The sequence below is a fragment of the Lygodium microphyllum genome, chromosome 29 (assembly GCF_053477565.2).
Source record: "Lygodium microphyllum isolate KBCC chromosome 29, Lygodium_microphyllum_v1.1.10, whole genome shotgun sequence".
NCBI lineage: Eukaryota > Viridiplantae > Streptophyta > Polypodiopsida > Schizaeales > Lygodiaceae > Lygodium > Lygodium microphyllum.
Window position 1 is genome coordinate 92,733,906 of NC_141163.1, and position 23,401 is coordinate 92,757,306.

Genomic DNA, 23,401 nt, shown 5'->3' on the forward strand with positions numbered 1-23,401 from the left:
TTGGGAGAGTGCTCAAGTGAGCAGACCTCCATTCTCGCTGGTAATATCTATATTTTATTTCATTCAATCAAGTATTCACTAGGTCGTGGCTCACCTTACAGGTCTAGTTACCTCAGGTTATCATGCATGTCCATTGTGTGGGCCACAGTTAGACTCCCGAAGGTCACGAACCATGAAGAAGATGGTATATCAAGGGACGCCGCTTTCTTGCCGGAGGATCATGAACTCAGGGAAGGTTTTCTTGGACGACCTCCAACACGTATGAACGTTGCAAACTGGTACGAGCTAAAAATGGTAAACCCAGAATCACATCCAAATGGAATTCGACGGTTCTCAGTTTTCTATGAGTTGCCATATTGGACCCACTTACAGGTCAACCACTTGTTGGATCCCATGCATATTTTCAAGAATGTGGGCAGCTTGCTGTGGGACCACATCACAGGAAAGAGAGACACTATAGGGTCATGAATGGATTTGAAGGAGGTAGGTAAGATGGAGGCGCTTTGGCCGCAGTCGAGTGCTAAAGGGGGAGTGCAGCTTCCTCGCGCTCCTTGGGTTTTGTCCACCAAAGAAGAGCGCATTGTGAAGCAAGTAATCAAGTCTATCCGCACTCCGACGGGTATGATGCGTTCTCTCAGGTCCGCATTTTCTAAAGATGACCAATTGTCCAGGCTAAAATCCCATGATTAGCATAAGATATGTCAGGTTTGTGAACAGAATGGATTGTAATTAGCATGGGCATCTTGTAATTTGAAAAGTGGCCATTATTCATAATGCTTTCTCATTTGTGGCAGTTTGTCCTACCGATCGCGATCGCAGGATGCCTTACTCTAGAAATTTATGGGGCCATTTACAAGTTGTCGAATTTGGTGCAATGATCTCACAGAAAGAGATTAAGACGTCCTCTATTGAATCCGCAAGGCGGAGAGCAGTGGAGATGGTCTGTCTCTTTGAGAAATACCTGCCCACTAGCATGCTCATGATACAAGTTCACCTTCTTGTGCATCTTGTGGACGAAGTGGAGATTGCTGGACCTGTCCATACGCGATGGATGTTCTTCCTGGAGCGCTTCATGAAACCCTGAAAGGCTTTGTGCGACAACGAGCTGGTCCAGAAAGTAGCATGGCGGAAGGTTGGTTGGTGTCAGAGGCGTTAGTGCATATCTCACAATGGCTACCAACGGTGGAACCAGACAATGAAATGCTCTGGACGCTGAAGGACGATGATAGACTGACTGGAGATGTGGTGGTTGGAAATGGGGTAGAAAAAAGAATGGATGCTTCAATGGAAGAGAAGGTGAATCGCTTTTGTATGTTGCACCATGCCTCCATGGAGACGTGGCTCGCCAAGTACCAGATTGCAAGGCAAGACCGAGAGGAAGCGCGAGCTGAATTCCGACGCAGTACGCGTCATCGACTAATTGGATATCCCGAAGGCATGGAGGAGATGCCGCGGTTTATGTCAACACGATGGTTGCATGGAGCCTTGACCCGCAGCATCCAGCGAAGGGATAGAGGTCTCAATCGAGGAGTGGGAGTCCTTGAGGGGATGTAGTCCAAAGGTGATGAGGGGTTTAGAATATGTCGTATCTAAATTTTATATGCGACATCTAATTTGAGTGTTTCAATGTATAGTACAAAATATATAGTGCAGCGTGGTCGCGCGGACGGCATTTTCACGTGGAGCGTATTGATAAAATGCGCTCCACAATGGACTGTGGTGTCATGGCAAGGTTTGAGCAAGAGAACCGGTGAGGAGCAACGGATCCGAACACGGTTGTGGATGAGATGGAGTATTTTGGAAACTTGCAAAGTATTATTATGGTGGATTACCGTAGCTTCTCCATGATACTATTCGATGTGCAGTGGTTCAAAGTGGTACTTGGAGGAGCTGGAGCAACAGTTCGACGAGGTCCATCTGGATTTCTCGAAATAGATTCCGAAAAAAAATGGACGGATTTGCGCGACACCTTTGTGTTGCCGGCCCATTGTGAACAGGTGCATAGAGTCATTTGCTTGCTAATTGTAATACGACATAGTTTATGTCACAATGGTTTGAACTCGCTTTCTACTTGTTTGTGAACAGGTAATCTTCTATCCAAACCCCCGACAACCTCGATGGTGGTATGTTATACCTTCAACTCCTCGAAGTGCGAGAGTATATGATCAGAGCCATGTTTCGGGCATAGATGAAGATAATATGCAAATAGAGGCCACCGCAAGCTTGGAGCCCGCATCGGCTAACAATGATGGAAATACAGGAGTCCAAGACTTTTTTTGAGAATGAGGCACACTCATTCTTTGTGGTGACATGTCTATCGACCTTCCAGTGTATGCAGAGTTGTGTCAGGAGATTAACATGGGACCATAGGATACTTCATTCTTGGAGAATTGTATTACTCAATTCGTTGTTTAGATCTTCCATAAAGGTACATAAGATATGCATTTTAAGAGGGATTTTTCAAAAATGATTTATATTACTGTGCTTTGTATAGTTTAAATTGATTATTCTAACACCATTTTTTATCTGTGCAGGTGACATTTTCAGGATGAGTCGAGGGATAAGCGATGAGGAGTTTCAGGACATGATGGCACGCATGTGTTCAGACCAGCTCGCGAGATTCAGAGAGATGGCAGACCAGGAGCTATCTCGTTCTTCGTTAGGGCGCTCTGCTTGATCTGCTTCAGCGCGATCAGATGCTTCAGCTTTGAGCTGACGATCTCGACCCTCACAACTTGGGCCAGAGGGAGGGACTGCATTGGGATCAGGGGGATGCTGCTGTGGAGACACGGATGTGGTGTCTCCGTCTCGTCGTTCAGCTAGAGCTGCGTCACCTCCAGGATTTGTCACACCTATGGGGACGTCTACTCCAGTTACTTCGGCTTTTGCGCAGTCGTCAGCATTGGCATCCCTTTTGGTGGCACCCCTTTGAGTGCCACTCCGAGAGAGGTTACCCCGTTCGGTACATCGGATGTAGAGGGGTCTCCTGGATATGCCCAGGAGCGTGAACGGAGATGTGAGAGGACCAATCTTAGGCAGACTCATAGGGGTTATGGATACCTGGTTGATAGTGGGTCAGGAGCCATCATCATGAATGATGAGGGAAGGAGGGTGATGGCTCGCATGAGAGAGTTGTGCCAACAAGTTTTTCGGCACATCGTCCTGGATCATTGGAAGAACATACCGGAGGGGAGCAAGAACTACATAGTAGCATCCTTGCACGAGGATTTTCCGGTGCCAACCGCAGTAGACAAATTCTCTACGGGTTGGATGATGGATTGCATGCGTGCATACATGTCACATAGACGATTCGATGCACACAAGGCAATCAAGAGTGGGGCTACAAAGCCTGAGTGGTTAGATGCAGACGATTGGCGCCGACTGAGGGAGGAGGCTACAAATTTGCCAAGACGTTGGAGTCAGCAGCCAGCGGGAGGCGGCGAGGGCACGACTCGAGGCCAGAGTGGTCCATCATCTTAGGAGTGGCGGCCACAGGACATATTTGGAGGACTTTTTAAGTTTCTCTTTTGTTTTGCTTGTTTGTTTTTTTGAAATATTCTTTGTATTGACAATCATGTTTCTAACAGTTAGCATTTTGTTTTCTTTGCAGCACTCCATTACAAATCGCGATCCGCAAGGCCTTGAGACTCGATATGTAGAGAGGCACGATCTCAATGCATTGATCGACCAATTGTATAGACGCGGCGGCCCTGTAAGTCACTCATCTTTCTTGTCCGTAGTTACCATGAGATATTTGAATGCATTATTGTATGGTGGATTGATGTGTTGTTTCTTTTTCTGTAGAATCCGTTCGATGCTCCTTTGCGGCGGGACGAGCTTTCGGGGGATGAGGATTTGTAGCTCGCCCTTGGATCCTTGGAGCTCATGCACCTTTAGTTTTTAGTCGCCTGATCTATGTAGACATTTTCTATGTATTAATGATATCCTTTCATGATTGTACCAATAGCATTTTATGCGATCATGTATTTATTTCATGTATCAGTTTTATCATTTCAGTATACATTCTTTTTGTTTGCAAGCGCTTTGTATGCAGTAGTGCAAAAACTTTTTTGTATGGCTCTCATACAACACACAGTGCTATATGTGGTTGCCCTGCCACAAATTTTTTTTTCCCTGTTACTATCGCTATTTGCGTCGCAAATTTACTGCTCGCTTCGCTATTGGCATCGCTATGTGCGTCGCAAATTTACTGGTTGCGTCGCTATATGTGTTGCTATTTGCGTAGCTATATGCGACGCATATAGCGACGATTCTATGGCGTCTTCAATAACGATGCTTTTTGCGATGACGGGGGCAAATTTTGTTGTTTGTATTTTCGTCGCTTTAAATGTCGGTATAAGGTCTATATCTTGTAGTGACTACTTGCAGAAGAGGATGATGTAGAAATTTCAGCCCGCTATGGTTGATCATGTTTACCATGTCTATGATATTGTGGCTTTCATAGAAGAACTCTATGTTGGAGATTGGTTGCAGATTGGCAAGTACCTTAGTACACTAAGAAAAAGAGATGAATGGACAGATGAAGAGTTCAAGAAGATTAGAAGAAAAGCCTATGGTTATTTTCTCAAGGACGGATTTCTTTGGAAGCACTCGAAGAAAAGAGATGGATTACCCTTGCGGGTTGTTTGCGATAAAGAGATCCAGTTACAGGTGATGAGAGAGCTTCATGAGAGTCCTTGGGCTGGTCATAGAGGAGTGTGGGCTACTTATGAGAAAATCAAGGAAAAATATTGGTGGAAATGCATGTATAGAGATGTTTCTCACTTTGTAGAGACTTGTAGAGATTTTCAGATGTATTCCGTAGTGCGTCATCGAGATGAGCTTCATCTGACCTATCCACTATGCATTCATTATAAGTGGGTAGTTGACTTGGTTACTATGCCTATGGATCTATGGCAGATGAGGTATATTGTTTTTGCTAGAGAGGATCTTACCAATCATGTTGAGGGTAGACCTTCGAGAACAAAGACCACTAGTGCAGCGTGCAAGTTCTTATTGGAAGAAATTTTCTGCAGGTATGGCTATGTGGGTAAGATCACTGCAGATTGTGGTGAATTGGATGCATATGAAGCTAGGGAGTTTTTCTCTCAACTAGGAATCAAGTTGGCTCTAACCACATCATATAATCCAGAAAGAAATGGAAAGAGTGAAAGAGGGCATCCACCAATAGTAAAAGCATTAGCCAAAGCATGCAGAGGACGGATTGGAGAATGGTCAAGACTTCTACCATTTGCTTTGTGGGCTGATCATACGACTCACAATGTTACCACAGGATATATGCCCTGCAGAGTTGATGCATGGTCAAAAATTGGTTATGCCGATTAAGACTTGTGCTTTGACTTGGTCAGTTTTACATTGGCAAGAGGATTTGAAAAGAGAGGAACTCTTAGCTCTTCGGATCCGGCAGTTAGAGAGAAGACCAGAGGATATTCAGCTAGCTATTGACAGGTTGAAGGTTGCTAGACTAAGAAATAAGGACAGGTTTGATAGCAGGCATCGCTTGCGGCCTAGAGCAATAGAAGAGGGAGACTGGGTATTAGTCTTTGATAGCAACCTTGAAAATCAGCATGCTGCACTTCGGAAGATGGTGAAAAGATGGTTTGGGCTGTACATAATCAAACATGTCTTTGATAATGCAACATATGAGCTGACAAAACTGGATGGGACAGTGCTTAGAGTGTCTATTGTAGGAAAAAGAATCAAGATTTTCAAGAAAAGAGATGATGAGGATTATGCATTGGAAGGATTTGCAAGAGAAGGGCAAAGAGAAGAAACTCTAGTAGAAGAGACAGATGATATGACACATAATCTTGCTGATATACCGAAAATACATAATGAAGAGATTGATCTGTTCGTGGATCTTGACGATAATGATCATGGGTAGTTGGCCCATCTAAAGGATGTGTAGGATCAAAGGGGGTGGATGTTGTATTGTTGGGCATCCGAGGTGTAGAATCCACCAAAAAGTTGTGTGTGTGACATTTGTTACTTTGTACATACTTAGTCGTTGTGTTTGCATTTTTTTTCTGCGTGGGCAGTATAGTGGAGAGGGGTTTCGAGCAATAGGAACTTATTTGTAATGCTCTGGTTGACATGTATGCAAAATATGGCATGCTTGGAAAAGCCCAAGAAGTATTTGACAATATTTCAGCTCAAGATGTTATATCATGGAGTGCGTTGATTACAGGTTATGTTCAACATGGATATGATGAGCAAGCAGTGATGTGTTTTGAAAAGATGCAACTAGAGGGCCTATTTCCAAGTGCAATAATATTTTCTTACATTGTTAAAGCTTGTGGCAACATAGGAGTTGTTGACAAGGCCAAAGAAATACATGATGAGATTGTGAAGGAGGGATTGCTAGAAAAAAATGTTGTTCTTGACAGTGCATTCATGGATATGTATGCCAAATGTGGTCTGTTTGTAGAAGCACTAGAAGATTGATTACCATCTACCTTGGATCTTGCAATGGAGGTTCCTGAAGTTGAAAAGCTAAGGGCTGCAACAGAGGTCATTAATGAAGAGCATCTTATGGGACTTGAAGACCTTGATATGCAGAAGGATGTGTCTGTAACAATGGATATGGATGATGAATTTTGAAGTGTTACCAAGGAGAAGATACTGAAGAAGATACAGGCTTCTTACTATCCAAATCCATCAACTTACCATTTCTTGGTACTGATGTATTTAAATGCGGCTAATGAAGACAAAGTTGTTGAGACGCTTGAAATAGCTCAAAGGACTAGTAAAACCTCTGTCCGTGATAGGCCCAAATATATAACATACCAAATACTTCTTGAATTTCTGGCAGAGAAAAGGATGTAACAAGAGCAGAGAAGGTAATGAAATGTCTCAAAGACGTAGGCTATACGCGTACCTACACATCATACTGCACTCTATTGAAGGCCTATGCAAAAGCAAATAAGAGCCCTTACGGATTTCTGGATAGACTTAGTTGTGACAACCTTATTTTGAATCAGCATATCAAAACGGAACTGAAAAAGCTTGCGGGACCAGAGAGGTTTTTTTTTGGGTGGAAGATGTTACTTTCGAGCTGCTTTTTTTTAATTCAGGTGGAGGAGAGCGATCAGGAAGGAAGGAAGCTTCTTGGAGAAGAGTCGAGGAAAGTTTATTGCGGGAGCTATTGTGGAAGGAACAAGCGATTGTGAAAGAAAGCATCTTGGAGAGGCTTTGATCAGATCGAGAAGCTTCAAAAAGAAGCTTTGGCCAAAGCTGCTGTGTAAGGAAGCTTCTGGTTAAATTAAAAAAAGCACCATCAGCTCAGGACTGTGCTCTGTGGGAGATGCCACTTATTAGCTCATGGCTAGATGATTCCTGTAGTGGGTGGGCATGGTGGTTATGCTGGAGGGAAAAGATTTGTTTCAGCCAAGCAACTTCGTTCACAATTGTCACATCTTTCTAACGAGAAAGCACTAATAATAAAGCTGGTAGATATTGTTGATTTCAATGGAAGTTTTCTTGCAAGAATTCGTGATCTGGTTGGAGCCAATCCAATTGTATTGGTTGCAACAAAGATTGATCTTTTCCAAAGGAAACTGATGTGAATGTTGTTGGTGACTGGATCGTGGAATATTTGATAAGAAAGAAGGTTAAAGAAGGAAGTGACCAAGACCAGATTTTTGGATCCTGCTCCAGTCTGTTATCTCACTAAAAGATAACCATATTGAGTCTCCAAATGATCAACAATTTCCTTACGAAGAAGCTTATTTCTGGGTCTCAACCCGCCGCTCTTCCGAAGCCTTAAGTTGGATGTGTTGTACCCCATCGGAGGCTTCAAGAGATGTGTTGAAGATGACTTTGAGTTTATGTATCCAGCCGCATGGGTGGGAGATCAGAGGTTGTTATATCATGTAGCAGAAAGAATCTGCTTTTGAACTGTGCAGGGCTATGAATAGAAAGGATCTAACACATGATGATCCATTGATCCATCTATTATCACCGATATTTCTTGCTATAGAGTATCTTTTGCATAGGCATCGTGTGGCAGATTTTTTGTTTAACAGATTTAGATAAAAGGAGAATATCAGAATGATGTTAGAGGTGAAGGCGTGGTCAAATCTATATACAAGCAAGATAAACTCTCCCAATCAAGTGTAGCTGACTATATGACTCATATTATATAAAATTGAGCTTTCAAATTGAATCTGATCTCGCTAGATTGATATTCTATCTTGAAATTTGTCAAGGTCCTCTGTAGATGTGACTTTGCTTTTGAAAACCCTTCGACAATGTGCACATATGAATACATACCTACATACAATATATGTATGTATGTATGTAGGCAGATATATATACATATATACATATGTGTGTGTGTGTGTGTGTGTGTGTGTGTGTGTGTGAATAAATATATTTTATTTTTTAGGAAAACGTGCACAAAAATTGATATGATCTTTCCAAATAGACACTTAAATACAAACCCTTCAAAAATAGAAAGAAAGCACAAATAGCACAACAAGCTTTTTTTAAAAAGTGTTAGATTTTTCTTTTCATTTGTAAAGGTTAGTTTCTCCAAATGGTGAGAAATTTGAGTGGGCATCTAAGGGGGGAAAATATTCTCCTTGATGCCCTCTTCAAACTCTACAAGAGGATCTTTAGACAAATTTTGCTCCATTTGATCACAAATCCAGCTCAAAGGCAATAGATATCCCTATGCTCGGGGGGGCGGGGGGGGGGGGGGGGGAGGGGGGGGTCCACTAGGGTTTACCGTATGGTACCATGTGAGTGTAGGGGAGGGGGTTATTTAAGGGAAGGATTGTGCATTTTATAAGGTAAGGTCCCATAAATAAGGGTAGATAAGGGGTATTTTCATATATTTCTTGCATGCAAGTGATGTCTTCTTACTACTACTAGTGAAACCCCCGTGCCCCTATGTCAAAAAAATTTCAACCAAAAAATTTTCATCACCAAAATTTGTCAACATACTCAAAATTACCTAAAAATTATTTCTAAACATTACTTACACACGTCACAAAAAATTTCACTATAATTTTATTAGGGCATATCACAACATATATGTATGTGCATGTGTGTGTGTGTGTGTGTGTGTACACATCGACACACACACATACATGTGATACATACATTACACATCTGTACACAATATGCACACATATAAAGTGAAGAAAGATGAGAGACAAGGGGAAGAAAATAAAAAGAGAGAAAACAAAAATGATGAGAGAGAGAGAGATGTCAAACATTTATAAGATCACACAAGCAGACACACATATGTTTTCTTATCTTATTCTTATCTATATATTATTTGAAAGTTTGGCTTAGGGAACCCAAACCAACTAGAAGACTCTCAAGCTTATATGGCACAAGGAGGAGAAGTTTGGTATTCAAGAAATAAAGAGAGATTTTTCTTGAAGGGTGAGTGGGATTTATATTTTATTCTCTTTCTCTCTCTCTCATTTGAACATGCATGGACACACACACAAACACTTTCTCTCTTTTAATTAAACATAGGATATGATCATAAAAAGGATAAAGTTGAGTCTATAGAAACTTCTATGTAGCTCTCTCTCTCTCTCTCTCTTCCATTTTCTTAGAGAAATATATAAATTTTGATTTTAATTAAACATATGAAATGATATAATATTATAATGATTGAACATATGTGCACAATGCATACCCTAAAAATACTTACAAATGCCTTGCGGGGGTCACCGATGAATATATGCATATATCATGTGAGTTTAAAATAAGGGGTTTTAAAAATACCATTTTCATACAATAAGGGTATCATATACATGGATTATTTATAAATTAAAAAATATAATTTTTAATGCAACAAAAATTCACACATAAAGATATATATAAATAGGCCTTGAATGCACATAACATAGAGTATATGTATGTAGTGAATCTCTCAAGACAAATGCACATATATTATAAAAAGAGCTCAATTGCTTTTCTAATTGAACATATGAGATGAGATGAGATAATAATTTCAATGGTTAAACATGTTCATGGAATATATATTTACTATAAAACCATGCACGAATGCACATACACACACATGAATATACCTACAAGCTCATATACACATTAACATACATAGAATAGAGAGAGTGAGGAGAGGAGAGAACACATATACACACACATATATAGACATATATATCTACACACACACATACACACACACACACACACACACACACATGCAAACACATATATGCACATGTGTACAGAGTATGCACATCTTTGAGGTGAATAAATATGAGTGACAAGGGGAATAAAAGGAAAGAAGAGAATACAAATGATGAGAGGAAGAGAGATGGCACGCATTTAGAAGATCACATAAAGATACACGTGTATGCATATATATACATACGTGTGCACACATCCATGCATGTGCACGTGCACACACACACACACACACACACACACACAGAGAGAAGAAGAAGAAGAAAAATAATAGCAACAATAGCAACAATAACAATAAGAAAAAGAAGAAGAAGAGAGTTAGGAGAGGGGAAATAAAGGAGAGAGAAGAGACAGACAGAAGAAGAAGAAGAAAAAGAATAGCAACAACAACAACAATAACAATAAGAAAAAGAAGAATAAGAGAGTTAGGAGAGGGGAAATAAAGGAGAGAAGAGAGAGACAAAGAAAAGGACAGGAGAGAAAGATAATGAGAAGAGAGTATGCATACTTATTTGACCACACAAATGGACACACATGGATAAAACATAAATACATTTGCACACATCTAATATACATATACACACTTACATAAATTTAAGTACATGACACTATAATTAAATGTACATAGTAGAACAATATTTAGAATGAAATATCAAAAAATATATAGCTAATTTATAATAAATTTTTTCCAAATTGACATGGTATTATAACAATGATTATTGATTTGTATTTTTATCTTAAAAATTTTAATTTAAAATATAGTACTTTTAATTGATAGCTAAGTCTAATGTAGTAAAAGATACAAGAATTAAAAATATTTTGATATTTCTTATATACCTCTTGTCTATTCTTATTCTTCTCTTCTATCTTCTATTATCTACTTCCTTCTCTTTCTGATCCCAAGTGGATACGACCTTTCAACTAAAACCCCTCCGACATTGGTGAACCCAATATGAAAGGTCATTGGAAGGAAAGATAGGATAGTAAAATCTATAAGCACTATTTCTAGTTATGTTTTACAACACTTACTGCAGAATATGAACATGCTTGTGCAAGTGCAACAACAACAAAAGGTGATGCAAACATCTGCTCAAGGAGAAATTGTTGTGATGAATACTCTACAAGTAGTAGAGTGTGAGATGAAGTTATTCAATGGCAGGAATGTATCTACATATTTGCATAACTATGCTCAAATGATGGAGTTCTTTGGGGTGGCTCAACTTGCATGGAGCTAGTATTTTGTATGGGTCACTGTACATGAATTGAAAGATCGAGATACTAAATTTTACACGTAGGATGCCAACTGGGTAGCTTTCAAGAAGACACTCAAGAAAAACTTTTACATTGAAGATATAAGCTTAATTACCCACAAGACTTTCTAGGAGTGGGTTCTATAACCTAATAAGGGTCTTATGGATCCAGAGCTACTAAGAGAACTTAAAAGTTGGTTTGAGCAGTTAGATCTTGCAGAAGAGAAAGCTCTTGCAAGTTTGAAAATTGAATTATTTCTACAAGTGGTGCATCTTGAGCTTCAAGAGAAGCTTCATGATTTGTTAGAGGATCAAACTACACATACATGACTTAAAATAGAGTGGAAGCATGTTAAGGAAGCTATTACTACACTAGAAAAAAAGCATAGAAGAAGAGAGATTGCATATATCTAGCTTGGCTACTGTTACGGGAAAAATAGTTGATGTATCCAATAAGCCACTCACTTTTCTGGCTAACCCTATGGTGGTTGCACCTACTCTTCCCACTGTTAGGAAATATGTATTAGATGAATTGGTTAAAGACATGTAGGATCTTTAGTTGAAGGTCGCAAAATTGGATGACAAATGAAAAGAGGAAAGGGGATAGGTAGCAGATCCTAAACTAGGAAAATTTATATATGGTGTGATATTTTGCAGCACATGAAAGGAAGGATTGTGTTGCTTATCAAGAGGCCTTGCACAATAGCTCATCTTTTGTAAAAATGTCAAGATCCATGCACAAGAAATGGTATTGCCTCTTCCTTTTAATTTTGGAAAGGGAGGTATGCAAAATTTGTTGGAAGACTTGGCTATTCAAAATGATTATGCGGATGTACATGCTTCTACTTTTGGTCTACAGTTGGATAGAATGCTTGGCCAAGTGATGGTTGGTCCGAAGGTTGCAATATGGACACATTCTTTGTATGCAAGTGAAAAGAGAAAAGCTACTGATAGTGAAATATCTCATGCAGGGCAAAACATTCATGACATAACTACCAGGGAATCACCGGTAGATGTCTATTCAGTGGATGCATATTTAGCAAAATTGCAAAACATGAATGTACTTGTGGAAGAGAAATGAAAGAGAGATGAAGATAGTGCAGAGACATCTAAGAGAGTGACAAGAAGAAGTGTGGATCAACCTAAAGCTATGAATCAACCATCTCCCAACCATGTTATGGAAGAGGTTGGGCAGGAGCAGAAACATGATGGCAAGAAAAATGGAAAACAATTGGGATATAAGTTATAGTCTGATATTGAGATAGCCACGGATGCCTTGGAAGATCATATACTAGAAGAGTTAGCCATTGCATTTGTAAATTTTCTTAATGCATCTGAAGAGGCTTATGAAACTCATGCTTTACTTGATGAAAGGACTCAGAGGGAGATTGATAAAGTGTTGGATACACATGATTTGTAGGATACAATTATCGTTTTTGAGACAATTCATGAGCTTGAGGATATGCCTTTAGAGGATGTTAGATGTAATGCTTCACAATCTGAACTATTTCAAATGCTTTGTCAAAGGCCTTGATAGGCAATTCAAAAATACTTCAAGATATGGACTACACTATTTTTGGTAATGGTCAATATGTGTTGGACGCAAGTGAGGCTCAGTTTATGTTTGATGTGGTACATAATTATCAATATAAGTAAATTTCCATGTATTGGACTTTGAAAGAGCATGCATGTTGCTATGTATTTGTTGATGGGTGTATTTTGAGCATATATATGGAGGTTCCATAGCCTTTAGTGTATGATATGCACTTGAGTCCTTATGACCCTAGAGGTGATACTAGGTGTGGCTCAAGATTTGTGTTAATGCTAGCCATTTTGATCTATGATCCAAGGGGATGACTTCTTATGTGCATGATGAGCAACAAGTTGATACTATGGGTGTTTGACCTGGGTGGTGCATTGGTAGGAGTGTGTTATTTTTGTGAGCTTCCAATTTTGTGCTTTTGTAATTGAAATTAATTTTTCAAGATTTTTCAAGCTTGCAACAAGATGTATAGTATCCAGAATTGAGGAAGTTGCGATACAAAATTCTAGAAAATTTTCAAGATTGCTACAACCAAAACTTTTGCATTACCCAAAAAGAGTGCAATATCTAGAAAGAGTATGGGAAACCTTCCTCTAGTGAGCAATGGAGGACTTCTCTATCTCCCAAAAATAGTACAATATCTAGAAATTTTCCAAGATTGCTACACCCTAATCTTTTTGCAATAAAAAATGACAAGCCACACCCTATTGATGTGAGCATGATGACGAGTGGGCCAAAAAAATGAATGAGTTATGCTTATTTTTGGGCTTTCCACATGACACGGCATATCTTACGTGATTGCCCTAACACAAAGGCAAGGTTAATGGGAGTTAGTGCAGGTTGATGTATAGCCATGTGCTCTTTAGGTTGAAGGCCAAGTATGTGCACGTATGCATAATACATATGTTTGCAGGCAAGAAATGCCCTTTGGGTAGATTCTCTTCTTTGAAAATTAGGACAAGTGCACCTAGGCTCTTCTTTGATGTGCACATCATAACAACTCTCTATCAAGACTCGAAAAATTGAATGTTGCCTCTCAAGTTTCACAACCCACCGTTCACTTTGCATGCGCTACATATGCTTCAGAGGCACTTTAATTTTAAATAAAAGTGAACCAACCGTCACAAAAATGCATGCGTTGAAAAAGAAGAGCGCTTCAGACGCATTAAATTTCTAATCAATGAATATGCATTTAGAGACCTGAGTCTGGGGATCACAGTCCGGGTTTTGTTAAAAGCATTGTTTCACATTAATAAATTGTAACTAATAGTTTAAAAATGAACTGCCGTTTTCTTATTAAGGTTTACAACCCAATAAAATTTCAACCATTGTTAATAATTTCTTAAAATGAAACCTTCACTAAAATCATTCTCCTCACTGCACTTTTTTTCCTTTTTAATAAATACACTTCATGGGATGGGTACATATAGTCCTTTAAGATGATATTGTTTATCAAAGTTTTGGTTATGTCCTGATTAGGTTTTTGAGTTATTATGGTTTGATTATGTGATATGATTACATGTGCGGTCTTTAGTTTTTTTTTTTCTCCTAATACGGGGTCTTGGGTGCCTGCTTGTTGCATAGCATGAAGCTTTTGGTCGCATATGTGTAAGGGTCATGCTGAATTTTTTCTAAGATGTGGGTTGTTTGGGGTGGTCAATTGGTTAGTTGCGTGTGTGTGTGTACGCTTATTTTGATCGATTTCTTTTTTATAGCTATTTTGTTGTATTGCAGGTATTCTTTGTGATTGTCTATGTTTGTGGTGTGTGTATATTCCATCTGAATGGCGCCTCAAGCTCCTCGTCCTATTCAATATGTCGTTGCTTCACTCCTTTTGATTCGAGACAATCCAGTCCTATGTGATGAGTTTCTTGCGTAATACAGTAAGAAATTAGGCTTGGTTCGTGGTACTTCCATGGTTTTGACACCTAGAGGGTTAGGAAAGGTTTTGTCTTTTCCCTACAAAGGAGAACCCTTTGTTATAGCTAGGCAGTTATTCTCAAATGAAGAGATTCTCAAGCTATTATAGAAGCATCCTAAAGAGGTCCTCGATGTCAAGAAGGTGATTAACACTTCAGGAGTGTCTTTCTCAATGATCATTGATCCTCTCTGGAAGCTAGTCTTCCAACTTCTCCAAGACAGGTTCATGACTGCCAAGACACCATCCCACTAGTTGTCCAAGGAGCTCTTCATAGCTTCCAAGATGGTGTTAAAAGGGTTGCCATTGACTGGAGTACTTACCTTCTTACGAAGATGGACCAACATTTTGTCAAAGTGACTAGAGGGAATGTTACCAATGTAACTTATGGTTCATATTTATATGCTTTCTTGATATATTCCAGCCTTAAAAAGGGTGTGCTTCCTCTTCCTCCATTTGATCAAGTCCCTCCCCCTCCACCTTCAAAGGATTCAGAACCCATTGACATAGAGGATCTTGATTCCCCTCCTCCATTGGTTATTCAATGGAAGCGCTTGAAGCATGTGGTAGAGAAAATTCCCCCAGTCATTCCTTCAATAAGAGTTCCTGCTACCTCTAGAAGTGACCTCCCTGCCTACCTCACATAAAACAACTTATTCAGGGCACATCAAGAGGGTTCTTTGGAAATATCAATTCCTTCACTGAACAGCTTAGTGTCAGGGGATGCCATTCCTTTCCTTTGTAACGACATCGAGAGTTCTATTGAACTCTTAGTGATGACAGCTTGTGCTCAACAATTATATACTTCTTTCTAGGAAGAATTGATGCAATCCAAAGACCAGATGTATAAGACAACCACAGAGTTAGCCTCTACTAAAGACACTCTTGTTGATCTGTTTAAGCAGATGGAGGAGCAGACACAAATGATTGAGACCCAGAGAGAAGAAATATCTTCTTTGAAAATTCAGTTAGCAAAGGCTCAGTCAAAGGTCACTAGAGTTTCGGAAGAGAAAGGAAAATGTCCAAAGAAGCTCAAGAGTTTAAGACTCTTTTAGATACAAAACTCTCAGCTTTGCAGACTGCTCATAATACATTGGAATCCCAAGCTTCCTAGATTAAGCAGTTGCAGGACCACCTGGCACAGTCACGGTCCATTTCTCCAAGCCCGAGTGTTCCTATGATTCCTTCTATATCTCAGCAGGACTTGGAAGTTCTCTAGAGACAGGCCACATTATGTCTGTTGTTTCAAGATAAAGTGGAAAGATTGCAATCTAGGATGGATTTATTATGGTCTACGTTTGAGAACTTTCAGGAGTATGTTCCTCTAGACCATTCCTTTTTTTTCCAGTAATCAGTTGTTTGCAGAAGTTGGCCTTCTATATTAACCTCTCAATGATGGATCTCCCTCTTCTAGAGGATGGTTGGAGTGGGGCTTCATCTTCTGATTCTCTGATAGAAGTTGTATATATGGTCTTTGAAGATTCCTGTAACGTGTCCACTAGTATCATCTAGGACACGTCTTAGCAGTCCATCAGAAAGGATGTCTAGAAAGCTCCGCCCGGCACTCCCATGGAATGTTACGGGGTTTGCGATCTAGGGCTTTCCGTGTCTGCCACGTAGCGGAAGTATTCCGGCCGCTCCCACTTAAGATCAACCTGAATTAGGGTTTTCCTGATTGGTCATTTCCTAACAGCAACTAGCATCGGACCTAAGCGAACTACTTTACGCAGAAATGCTAGGTCCGAAGCGGATTCATGCTGCACTTGGTTCAAGGAGAATGAAAAACGAGAGGAATGCAAAGCTCAACCTCTCTGCCATAAGGCATAGTCCCATTTCGTTCCCCTAAAACAGTGTAAATCAGGTTAAGTCATAACTCTAGGTCAACGCTTTTGTTGTTCGTGTCCTTTGACGCTCATCCTACTGTTCCTCGTGTTTTGAGAAAAGTTCCCGGCCAACCAGGACCACCCATTCGTAGGACAGACCTATGGCCCATCCTCTGCACTTTCCTCGAGTTGTTTTAGTTATTTACTTATCTAACACATTAGTTGGACATGTAACAACCAGCTTCCTTAATTAACCCGTTAGGCATTGGTTCCTTCAGGTAATCTTATCGCTAGACATAGAAAAACAATATCAGACAAGTTCTTTATTAACAGGTCATCATATTTATCTTTGAAATACAAAGAGTTCTGCCCGTAGGCTTATCCACAATCCGCCCGAAGGCTATTCAGCAATCCACAGGGATCACTATTCTAAGTTTTCACCCATAGACTAGTATGCGGGCCTCGAGATCCAATCCCAAGTCACATTAGCCCCCCCTGGCACCCAAGCATCCTCTTGCTCCAAGTAGTGCTCAACGGAGAGACCTCTCGCGATGGGTTGGGTCCACGTTCCCGGCGTGGTCAACAACCCCCTTGGTTAGGGTCAGGCAGGTAGTCGGGGGTAACTGAAGCTGCCTCTCCCTTCAGGCCTTCAACCTGAAGTATATATATTAATTTATCTTTTATTTCATTGGTCAAACAAAGTCAAACAGTGCTCTGAAATCTGTAGCAAGCACAAACATTTCCATTGATCGTTTTTTATGTTGGCAAACTGCTAAGGAATGAATCCTTCCTTTCGAATGCATCCAGCACTTGATCCGAGATGACTTGCAACCTGGCAAGATCCCCTATATTCTGGGTTAGGCCGTACCCTATTAACCCAACTTGGTCAAACCTTAAAGTTCATTGGGTACTTCAGTTTCTGGTCTTTAATCTCCAATTAATCTTCCTTACTCGAGAAGGATATCAAAGTATACATCCTCTTGCAAGATAACTTGCGTACGGATCCGCCATCCTTGTTGCGAGAATTTGGCCTTTCTTCTTGTGATTCAATCACAAGACCATATGACTCCGTACTTGCTGCGCAAGTCCCGCATTGTACTATGCGATAATGGAGTCATGAAACAATACGTTTCAGGTTCTTTAAGCTGACGTTATTAGAGCTAGGGTTTCCTAGCTTTATTTTTTGTAAGAATCTTAGGGATAAACCCTAGTTCCTTTTACGATTACAATTTACTGACCCTACATTCAGGAAATGTGGACAAGTATTTAAGGTACAGACGTTTCTTGGAATTTAACTCGTTCCGAACGAATATTTTGCAGCCTAGGTATTTTTAAGTTTATATCAACTTGGTTAACTCTAGAAGGTAATTTCGAGATTACTTCCACATGATTTGTTATCTATGTGTCAATTGACTTTTCAATCCTAAACTTTATTGATTTGAGGTTAGGTTAATTCCAACTAATCTTCCCTTTTCTTTACGAACAAAACTCATGCTAAATAAGCAACCTTTTTCTTGCTAAGTTATCCAGTTAGCAACGATAATTTCATAGAGTTTATACATTGTAAGAGTCCTTTCATGATTTGCACTATCCATGATGATTCATTGTAAAAAGAATAGGGGTTAATAGTGCAAGATGCAGTTTTATACCTTTAGGCTTAACCCGAAGTATACTACTTTAATGGGTAATAATCTAGCTCATAATTCATTTCAATGCATAAAGCTATTTGAAAAAAGTTCATTTATACTTTATTTATTTTGCATGTTCCATTAGATGTATTTCGTCGTGAATGACTAGGACAAAATATATCCTATTTCTAACAACTAACCTTGCATGATTAAATTACAACGATATAAAATAAAAATTAAGAAGGAAAAACCTAGGTTTGGGGTGAGATATCCACATGGATACCAGGAGATGACCCTCCCGCGACTGCAACTTGGACTGTCTTAGGAGGCATCGCAATTGTAGTCCTTTGAACGTGGAAACAACTTTACACTTCCTTTTCGGAATTCCACCGTTGCTCCCTTGCACCTCAATACTTTTCTTCTCTTTTTTGAGTAGGGGAAAAAATCAAAGTCCCAAGGGTATTTTGAAAAGGGTAAGGAATGGCTAAGGGTTTTAACCGCCACAGGGGAAATGGGGAGTAATTCCTAAGTCCAAGAGAAAGGCTTAAGGAATTTTATAAAGCACGCGGTTTTTAAAGCCCACGGGAAACATGGGAAGGTTAAGGAAAAAAGAAACCTTATGAGATTTAAACATGAGGGGGTCTTCAATGTGTTACAAGGGAAGGGAGATGAGGAATTTTACACACGGGGGTGTTTTTGGCTTAAGGGATAAGAGGGGTGATAAGACATTTAAAGCCTAAAGGTTTAAAGGATAAGGGGGATGATAAGACACGGGGGAAATGAAAGGTTTTCGAAAGGCACAATAGAGGATGAAAAGGATTTATATGGCCCAAGACAAAAGGGTCATTGAGTTTAGCACCGAGGAGGTAGGGAGAATTTGGTGAGGCACAAGAAGGGATGAAAGGCCCTTAAAATAATTAAAACCGGGGGGGGGGGGGGGTTTGAAAATGCATAAAAAAAGGGGCCTTGGGAAGTTTTGGGCCACGGGGTTGAAAGGGGGCTTAGGGCCCTTAGAAGCTTCCCCCCTAGGAAGCTTCTAAAGCTTCCACGTGGAAGGGGGGGTGAAGGGCTCTCTGGTCGACGGTGGCAACAGCTCCTCCCTGGGCACTCGAGATGTGGCAGCCAAATGGCAGCCTCCCCCTCTTTCTCTCTCGACTTCAGCTCCTCCGTCAGGCATCACGGCAGCGTACCCTCTTCCTCCTCCTTCTCACGGTGATGTCCTGGCAACGTTGTCCTCTCCCCTCTCCTTGGCCTTTCCTTGAGTGGGGGTTTTTATAGGGAGAGGGAAGGGAATCCTCCCTCTCTCCGTGTCATTGTGCATGGCGCTACCACCTGCATTTCCCCCACCGAGGAGCTTCAGAACGGTTACTATTCCCCTCCCCTTCCAGCACGATAGTCGCCTGGGGAGGGGAATAATGAAGAAAAATTTGCATTATCCTTTAAAAAAAATCTATCTCATTATCCATTACCTGAAAGGGTTAGTTCACATGAAGAGAAATTTAGAACTTTACATTCTCTCCCCCTTAGAGGAATCGAGATGTCCTCATCTTGAGATAAACTAGGGATATTGATGGTTGAGAGTGCCTTCATTTATCCAAGTAGCATCCTCTTCGGGATAATATTTCCACTGGACGAGGCATTCTCTCAGGGTTCTGGATCTTAATTGTCTCTCCCTAACATCTAAGATCCTATTAGGCCTTAGTTCAAGGACTCCTTGACTAGGCATTACAACTTGTTGGTCGTCAAGTACATGGTTAGGATTAGGTACATACTTTTTCAATAGGCTAATGTGGAATACATTGTGAACTTTTAGGTTCTCAGGAAGTTGCAATTTATAAGCATTAGGTTCTAGGCATTTGAGGATCTTGTATGGCCCACAATACCTTGGACTTAGCTTCTTGCAATTCCCTAAGGATAGAGAACTCTTTTTAGGGCGTACGCGAATGAAGACCATGTCTCCTTCTTCGAAGACCCTTTCTTGACGCTTCAAATCCACGTATGCCTTTTGTCTATCCTTGGCCGCTTTTATGACTTGTCTTATTGACTTAATTTAGTCATCCATCTCTTCCAACATTTGCCTTAAAGATTCAACCCTTAGGGTTGGATCAAAAAAGTTTAGGGGACTTCTGCAGTCATGACCATATAATGCTTGGAAAGGGGTCATCTGAATGCTTTGCTGGTAAGAAGCATTATAGGCGAATTCAATCAAAGGCAAGTATTGAATCCACCTCTTCGGCTCTCGATAGCAGTATGCCCTAAGCATATTCTCGATGACTTGATTTACTCGATCTGTTTGGCCATCCGTTTGGGGATGGTAGGCAGTGCTAAAACAAAGTTGAGTCCCAATAGCTTCAAAGATAGCTCTCCAGAAGTGTGATGTGAAGAGAGAATCACGATCACTAATGATTCTTCTGGGTAAACCATGTAGCTTGAATATCTCCTTGATAAACAATCTTGCAATGTCTGAGACTTTATAGTTTGTCTTTACTGGAATGAGGTGTGCAACCTTAGTAAGCATATCAACCACAACCATGATGGAGTTGTATCCTCCTTGGACTTGGGATAGGCCTACAACAAAATCCATACTGATGAATTCCCATTTCATTTGGGGGATGTCAAGCGGTTGCAGTTTCCCTGGCATCATGACATGTTCGGCTTTGATACGTTGACAAGACAAACACTCGGTGACATATTTGAGAATGTCACCTTTGAGCCTCTCCCAATGGTAGCTCTTCCTAACTGCATTGAGAGTCTTGGCATAGCCAGGATGTCCTGCGAAAGGGGAATCATGAGCTTCCCACAATATCTTCTACTTAAGTGACTGGCTTGCTAGTATACACAGCCTTCTTCTATAATAGACAAGCCCATTATTGATAGAAAATTCATGATACTTAGCCTGTAACTTTTGATTCTGATCTTTGATAGAGATATCCCTTAGCATTATTTGGTAGGCTGGATCATGGCATGCATCCTTTCTAGCTAACTCAAGTATAGGGTTGTTTGGCATAGATACTTTTTTAGCTAGAGATCTGGCTGTTGATGGATTTTGCAAGATTAGGGAATTAAGGAATGCCTTGCGACTAAGTGCATCGGCAACTACATTCTCTTTTCATGGTCGGTACTTGATTTCAAAGTCATACTCCTCCAACACTTCAATCCACCGACGTTGCCTCATGTTGAGCTCGTTCTGGGTAAAGATCCATTTGAGACTCTTATGGTCAGTTACTAGAGTAAACTTATTACCCAACAGGTAGTGTCTCCAAAGCTTTAGAGCATGGATGACAGCTAGCAATTCCAGATCATGCGTAGCATAATTCTTTTCATGACTCTTCAATTTCCTTGAAGAGTATGCTACTGGATGACCTTCCTGCATAAGTACATACCCCAAGGCAAGAATGCTAGCATCATTTACTACCTCAAACTCCTTATTGAGGTCTAGAAGTTTTAGAATAGGTGTTGATACCAAACTTTGCTTCAATTTGTCGAAGCTATTTTGTTCGGGAGTTGACCATGCAATGGAAGTTTGCTTCTTCAGTAAGTCCGTCAGAGGTGCTGCAATCAAAGCATAGTTTTTTATGAAGACCCTATACCATCCTGTCAATCCAAGAAAGCTACGTAACTCTTGACAGATACTAGTATTGGCTACTCAAGAACATCTCTGACCTTGGCTGGGTCCACTGAGATTCCTTCTGCTGATACTATGAATCCCAGATATTCAATGTGACGCTTGAAGAATGCACACTTCTTCATTTTAGCATACAGCTTATGTGACCTCATTGTCTCAAGGAAAATCCGAAGTTGAGGTTCATGATCTTCTTCCTTTTTAGAATAGACTAAAGTGTCATCGAAGAAGGCAAGCACAAAATCATCAAGATATGGCCTAAAGATATCCTGCATTAACCTATTGAAGGTGGCAGGTGGATTCATAAGCCCAAATGACATAACTAGGAACTCAAAGTGCCCATATCTTGTATTGAAGGCCATCTTTGGGATATCTTCTTCCTTGATCCTTATCTGATAGTAACCTGACCTGAGATCAATCTTGGAGAAGATCTTTGCACCCTGAAGATGATCAAGAAGCTCATCTATTCTAGGAATAGGATACTTGTTCTTGACTGTTGATTGATTCAACCCACAGTAATCAATACATAGTCGAAGTGTCCCATCTTTCTTTTTCTGGAATAGTGCTGGAGCTCCCCAGGGTGAACTGCTAGGATGGATGTAGCCCTGATCTAGCAGTTGCTTGAGTTGTTCCTTCAGCTCAATTGCTTCTGGTATGGACATTCTATAAGGTCTCTTTGCAATTGGTATAGCTCCTGGTACTAACCTAATTTCATGATCCACTTCTCTTTGAGGCGGAAGTTTAGTCAACTCTTCACGAAATATGTCCGCGTATTCCTTTAGCCAAGAAGGTCCTTCATCAGACTCTTGCTTTTGATCTAATTTGTTGAGTTTGATCAAGTAAACATGTAATCCTTTTCTGACTTCTTTTATGATCTGAGATACTTTGGCCAATTGGATTCTTGACACTCCTGCCTCACCTTGAGTTGTGACTAATTCCCTTTTAGAGTTTCGAAAGGAAACTTGACCCTTTCCACAGTGAATGTGGGCATCGTTAGGCTTGAGCCAATCCATTCCGAGTAGACACTCATGGATACCTAAATTCATAACTCTGAATTTGACCGAAGTTTTCTTTCCTCCTAGGAAGAATTCCACCTTAGCAATTTGCCTGGTACAAGTAACCTCATGACCATTTGCCAATTCCACAAGCATGGTAGGTCCTTCTACTGTGGCAATTCCTAATCTTTTTGCACATGCTAGTGAGATAAAGGAATGTGTACTGCCACAATCAATCAAGGTCTTGAAACCTTTACCTTGATAGTCCGATAGTGTTTGAATCACCGAGAACTAGCGATTTGGCCCTTGTGTAAAGCGGCATGGACTATCGCCCTTTCGAATTCTCCTTCCATAGTCGGATCTTCCTCTTCTTCTTCTTCGCACATTTGCCTATTGGCAATGTAGGCGGTTCTCCCTCTTCCTCGGGTAGT